A 5,561-nucleotide genomic window follows, 5' to 3' on the forward strand; every position below is an offset into this window, starting at 1 on the left:
GAGCCTCCAGAGTTCATCTGCCCCAGACACTCTTTTGCCATCTGTCCAAGGAAGGCAAGAGGGTGATGGGGACACTTTTCTAGGCCAGAATATGGTGGAGAGTGCAGAGACTGAACTAGATTTATTTTTACTTTTTTTTTTTTTTTTTGGAGACAAGGCCTCACTCTGTCACCCAGGCTGGGGTGCGGTGGTACAATAATAGCTCACTGCAGCCTCGAATTCCTGGGCTCGTCACTTGATCCTCCTATCTCAAGCTTCCCAAGTAGCTAGAACTATAAGTATGTGCCACCATGGTCGGCTAATTTTAAAAATTTTTTGTAGAGACAGAATCTCACTCTGTTGCTCAGGCTGACCTTGAACTCCTGGCCTCAAGCGATCCTCCTGCCCCAGCCTCCCAAAGTGTTGGGATTACAGGCGAGTCACCCTGCCTGGCCAGGACCCCAGTGTCTTCAAGTAGTTCCTTTGATGCGTAACAGATAGGCTGTGGATGGACTTTCCAGTGTCAGAGAAATCTACCAAGGCCTAAAAATCTTTAGAGTGATTTAAATACATTATCATTTTCCAGATGAAGAAATGGGTTCAGATGCTTACTCATGGCCACAGAAACCGTAAGGATGAACCCAGATGACTCCCTGAGTCCCTTTTAGCTCTGAGCCGGTGAGTTGGCCATGTAAAAGCCATTGTCCAAAGCCAAGATCCAATTGGGTCATTCTTCCACTTGATAGCAAATTGGAACCAACCCAATTGCCCAACAGGGAATGATTTGTTTACTATCGACTTGATAGAGTACCTCTTATCCTTTAAAAACCATCCATTAACCAGGAGCAGTGGCTCATGTCTGTAATCCCAGCACTTTGAGAGGCTTAGGCGGGTGGATTACCCGAGGTCAGGAGGTCGAAACCAGCCTGGCCAACATGACGAAACTATGTCTCTACTAAAAATACAAAAATTAGCTGGGCATGATGGCGGGTGCCTGTAATCCTAGCTACTCAGGGAGGCTGAGGCAGGAGAATCGCTTGAACCCAGGAGGCGGAGTTTGCAGTGAGCCAAGATCATGCCACTGCACTCCAGCCTGGGCAACAGAGCAAGACTTCATCTCAAATAAAAAAAAAAAATCCACTTGAGTATTACATGACAACCTATAAAGATGCTTATGACTAATATTAAATGGAAAAAGTAGAATACAAAAGGGTATTTAGATTGTACTTACCTAACCAGGTAAACACATGAGTGCATAGAGAAAAGAACTGCAGTTTCACTTAGATGAATGACAACGGGATGTTGGAGGGGGATTTGGGTGTTTTAAAATTATTGTCACATTGTTTTTCACGCAGCTTAAAGGTCTGGATCATCGCTGCTTACAGATAAAGTACACACTGCCTTGCATGGCCTCCAAGGCTCTGCTCACCCCAACCCCAATCAGCCTTTGCCATTCTGCCACCCTCACCCCATGCTCCAGCCATTGGGTATTCACAGAACCACGAGCCTTCATGCCTCTGTCACTGCCAGCACACTGTGTTCCACAGTCCGCTACTTGACTAAATTCAACTCGTTCACCACTTCAAATGTCACTCCCTGACTCCCAGTGAAAAAGATACAGAAGAAACTCACCTTATTACTTGACTTCAGGGAGGGACTAGAATCAGATGTGGGATGGAGACACAAACTCTTTTCTGAAATACAGTTTTATTGGGCTATAAGTCACATACTGTATCATTCGCCCATTTAAAGTACATAATTCAGGCCAGGCGCAGTGGCTCACAACTGTAATCGCAGAACTTTGGGAGGTCGAGGCGGGTGGATCACCAGGTAAGGAGATTGAGAACATCCTGGCTAACACGGTGAAACCCCGTCTCTACTCAAAATACAAAAAATTAGTCAGGCGTGGCGGCAGGCGCCTGTAGTCCCAGTTACTCAGGAGGCCGAGGCAGGAGAATGGCGTGAACCCAGGAGGCAGAGCTTGCAGTGAGCCAAGATCGCGCCACTGCACTCCAGCCTGGGTGACAGAGCAAGACTCTGTCTCAAAATAAATAAATAAATAAATAAATAAAATAAAGTATATAATTCAATGGCTTCCATGGTTTTTGGTACATTCACAGAATTGTGCAACCATCACCAGACACAAGTTCTTTTGTGTCTTTAGGATTTTGAACATATGAATGTATTACTAACTGAAATAAATAAATGAATCCAGTTAAACACACATAACTATCACCTCTTCTCTGAAGTCCTCCCAGACTCCCACTAGGAATAGATGGCTCCTCATTCTATGCTCCACTAGTCTGTCATAGCTCTTTTTTTTTTTTTTTTTAGACAGAGTTTCACCCTTGTTGCCCAGGCTGGAGTGCAATGGCACGATCTTGGCTCGTCACAACCTCCAACTCCTGGATTCAAGTGATTCTCTTGCCTCAGCCTCCCAAGTAGCTGGGATTACAGGCGTGCACCACCACGCCCAGCTAATTTTGTATTTTTAGTAGAGATGGGGTTTCTCCACATTGGTCAGGCTGGTCTTGAACTCCTGACCTCAGGTGATCTTCCCACCTCAGCCTCTCAAAGTGCTGGGATTACAGGCATGAGCCACTGCACCGAGCTCATAGCTCTTATCTCAGTATTTTTGTTTATTTTTTGTTTGTTTGTTTTTAGAATCTCGCTCTGCCGCCCAGGCTGGAGTGCAGTGGTGTGATCTCGGCTCACTGCAACCTCTGCCTCTCAGGTTCAAGTGATTCTCCTGCCTCACCCTCCAAGTAGCTGAGACTACAGGCACGTGTCACCAATCCTGGATAATTTTTGTATTTTTAGTAGAGACAGAGTTTCACCATGTTGGCCAGGCTGGTCTCAAACTCCTGACCTCATGTGATCCACCAGCCTCGGCCTCCCAAAGCACCGAAATTATAGGCGTGAGCCAGTGCGCCCTGCCAGTGTTTTTGTTTATATAAAGACCTCTCCTCAGCCCAGACTCTGAGCTCTTTAAAGGCAAGAGCTTTTATGAAGAGAGTCATTTTTCTGTACCAATGCACATCTGGCATTCAGGAAGAGTCCCAGAAACGTCCGATGAGTGAATGAAGTTTCCTTTGCATTGTGTAGAGGGGGCTTGGTAGGAGAGGCCAGAGGATGATCCAGCCCTCCTCACTTTCATCTTCATCTCCACTCCAACTCCACCTTCCCCCTTCCTCATCTTGTTCCTTATCCTCTCCCCTCCCCATCACCAACCTCCCCCCATTCCCTCTCCACCCCTCTCTCACTTCCATCCTACTCCATCCCCACCCCTAAATCCATTCCCATTTTGACCTCCATCCATCTTTATTTCTTGAATAGACCCAGTTTTCTGAAATGCAAAGACATATTGCTGGCCTCTTAGAAATAGCAGTGGGAGCTCTGTGGGCTCAGAGACAGCCTCTTCCTCTGAGCGTTCCTCCCTCCACCATGACGTCACTATGAAGGCAATTTTATTTATCACAACAAATACTACTATAGAATTAACAGGGGCCCGACACATGGCAGGGGCTGGAAAATACTTGCTGAAATGAGTAAAGGACTTGTGAGTCTCTGGGGCAGCTGAATGAGACTGTTTCCGTCGCAGGACCCAGATGGTGAGGAGAAATGCCAGAGAAGCTGCAGACCCCCCGGCCACAGAGCCTGAGTGGAGCAGAGGTGGCCCACTGTCAGCCACAGGTCAAGTGTCAGGGTGGGGACAGGACAGGCTCCACCAGGAGGCAGGGCCAGACCACAGGGCAAGGTGGAGATGAGTCTGTGGCATCCCTAGGAAGCTCACCAGACTCGCCCCAGAGCTTCTGACCCTTTGGATCTCTCTGGGCTGCATTCTTCAGGGTCACGTTGCTTCTTTCTTGAAGGTGGAAGGAAATGTTCCCATCAGAGTTTTCCAACAGGCCATCTCGGGGACTTCTCCTGAGAACTCCTTGTGCACATACCCCTTCAGGGTGGCTTGGGTTGTGCCCTCAGACCCCAGTGGGGGGCCATATCTCATCCTCCTTGGTCAGCAGGTGAGCCACAGCAGCAGGCCCCCCACAGACCTCAGCCTTGGGCCACAGGTACCTTCTCCCAATTTCTGCATCTGGAGAAGCAACCTGCGGAGCAGCCAAAAGTGGCAGACCTGGCTCCCTGCAGCATTCATTTTCCAGGCAAGACAGAGCATTTCCACTAATATGACTCCCTTTTTATGTTTTGTTTTTGTTTTTCTTTTAAACGTGGTCTCACTCTGTTGCTCAGGCTGGAGTGCAGTGGTGCAATCATGGCTCACAGCAGCCTCGACCTTCTGGGGTCAAGTGATCCTCCCAATTCAGCCTCCAAATTTCTTTAAAGAAAAAAGTGCAAGAAAGGCAAAACAAGATATTTGTCTGGGCTGAGAGGGTAAAGAGAAGCTCAATCTTTGAGCTGAGACACAAAATGGAAAGAAGAGGCAGCAGCAGCAGCAGTAGCAGTTCTGCCTTTCCAAACCTTCCCCATCTAAGCGCTTTCAAGATACGCTGAAAGTCACAAATCGAAGTGTGGTTCCCACGGCTTTGGTCCTTGTATGAAGGTCCCTTTGCCAGAACTTACTTCCTTTCCAGCCCACATGGTTGACCTGGGAGTCCAGGCAGTTCTCAAGGGAACCATAGGATTCCATGTGATGTGGGATCCCAGTTTATGATCTCTCTTCTGGTCACAAGCTGAATTGGACCCAAATCTGCACCCTGAACTTCCCTCTTGCCAGATCCTGCCTAGTCAGTGCCCTCCCCTCGGGCTGGGTGGGCAGCCTGGGCTTCCTGCTGGGACGGGACCCCTTCTCTTCTTGATCTCACTCCCAGAAAAGACACTGACAGAGCAGAGGTCTGGACGCCACATACTGTGTAAGTTTCTCTTGCCTTGACACACCTGAGAAAGCTTGGTGTTTGAGCCCTACCTCCTCCCCACTTTACTCCCACCCCCAAATCCCCTCCTGGAAATAGTCCCGGTTCTTATTTATGCCTATCCAAAGTCCAAAGTCCACAGCCCATGAGGGGCAGCCCTGGTCAGGCTGGTCTTGAACTCCCAACCTCGTGATCTGCCCACTTCGGCCCCCCAAAGTGCTGGGATTACAGGTGTGAGCCACTGTATCTGGCCACTCCTGGGGCTTTTTAGTGCCTACCCTCAGTGACATTCTGGTCACCTACGCTGGCTGCTGCAGAGTAACAGAGGCTACTGTCACCAGGGCCCTGGGACCAGATGACCCTTCACCTTTTTTATCCTTCCACCCACAAACCCCCAGGACTGCTGCTGACACTTGACCATCCTTCCCCCTCACAAACGCGTACTCCACATGGCCTGTGTAAATGGCAGGAACTCGTAACATCTGTCAGTGTAGGCAGATGACAAGATGACAGGAGGAACATTTTCTGATGACAATGAAAGGCAGAGAGACAAGATGAAGAAAACTGTTCAGAGACATAGGCCCCCACAAGGAGATAACCAAGCATTGTCCTTCAAACAAGACAGTCCCTGGCAGATCCAAGGCTAACCCAGCCCAGGGGCAGAGGAGGACACCAGAAGTAAGGCATGGAGGAAGGAACTACAAGACCTGAGGC

At 48.8% G+C, this 5,561-nt stretch overlaps 1 long non-coding RNA gene across 1 annotated transcript in view; it reads left to right on the forward strand.

Annotated features, from left to right (window-relative positions):
* Positions 1-5,066, forward strand: part of LOC105552933 — a 30,649-nt gene extending 25,583 nt beyond the window's left edge. Inside the window, exon 4 of the long non-coding RNA XR_001008083.1 lies at positions 3,581-5,066. This is a non-coding gene — a long non-coding RNA (uncharacterized LOC105552933). The remainder of the gene's footprint in view (positions 1-3,580) is intronic.
* The last annotated feature ends 495 nt before the right edge of the window (positions 5,067-5,561 follow it).

This window comes from Mandrillus leucophaeus, unplaced genomic scaffold (assembly GCF_000951045.1).
Source record: "Mandrillus leucophaeus isolate KB7577 unplaced genomic scaffold, Mleu.le_1.0 Scaffold58, whole genome shotgun sequence".
Lineage (NCBI taxonomy): Eukaryota > Metazoa > Chordata > Mammalia > Primates > Cercopithecidae > Mandrillus > Mandrillus leucophaeus.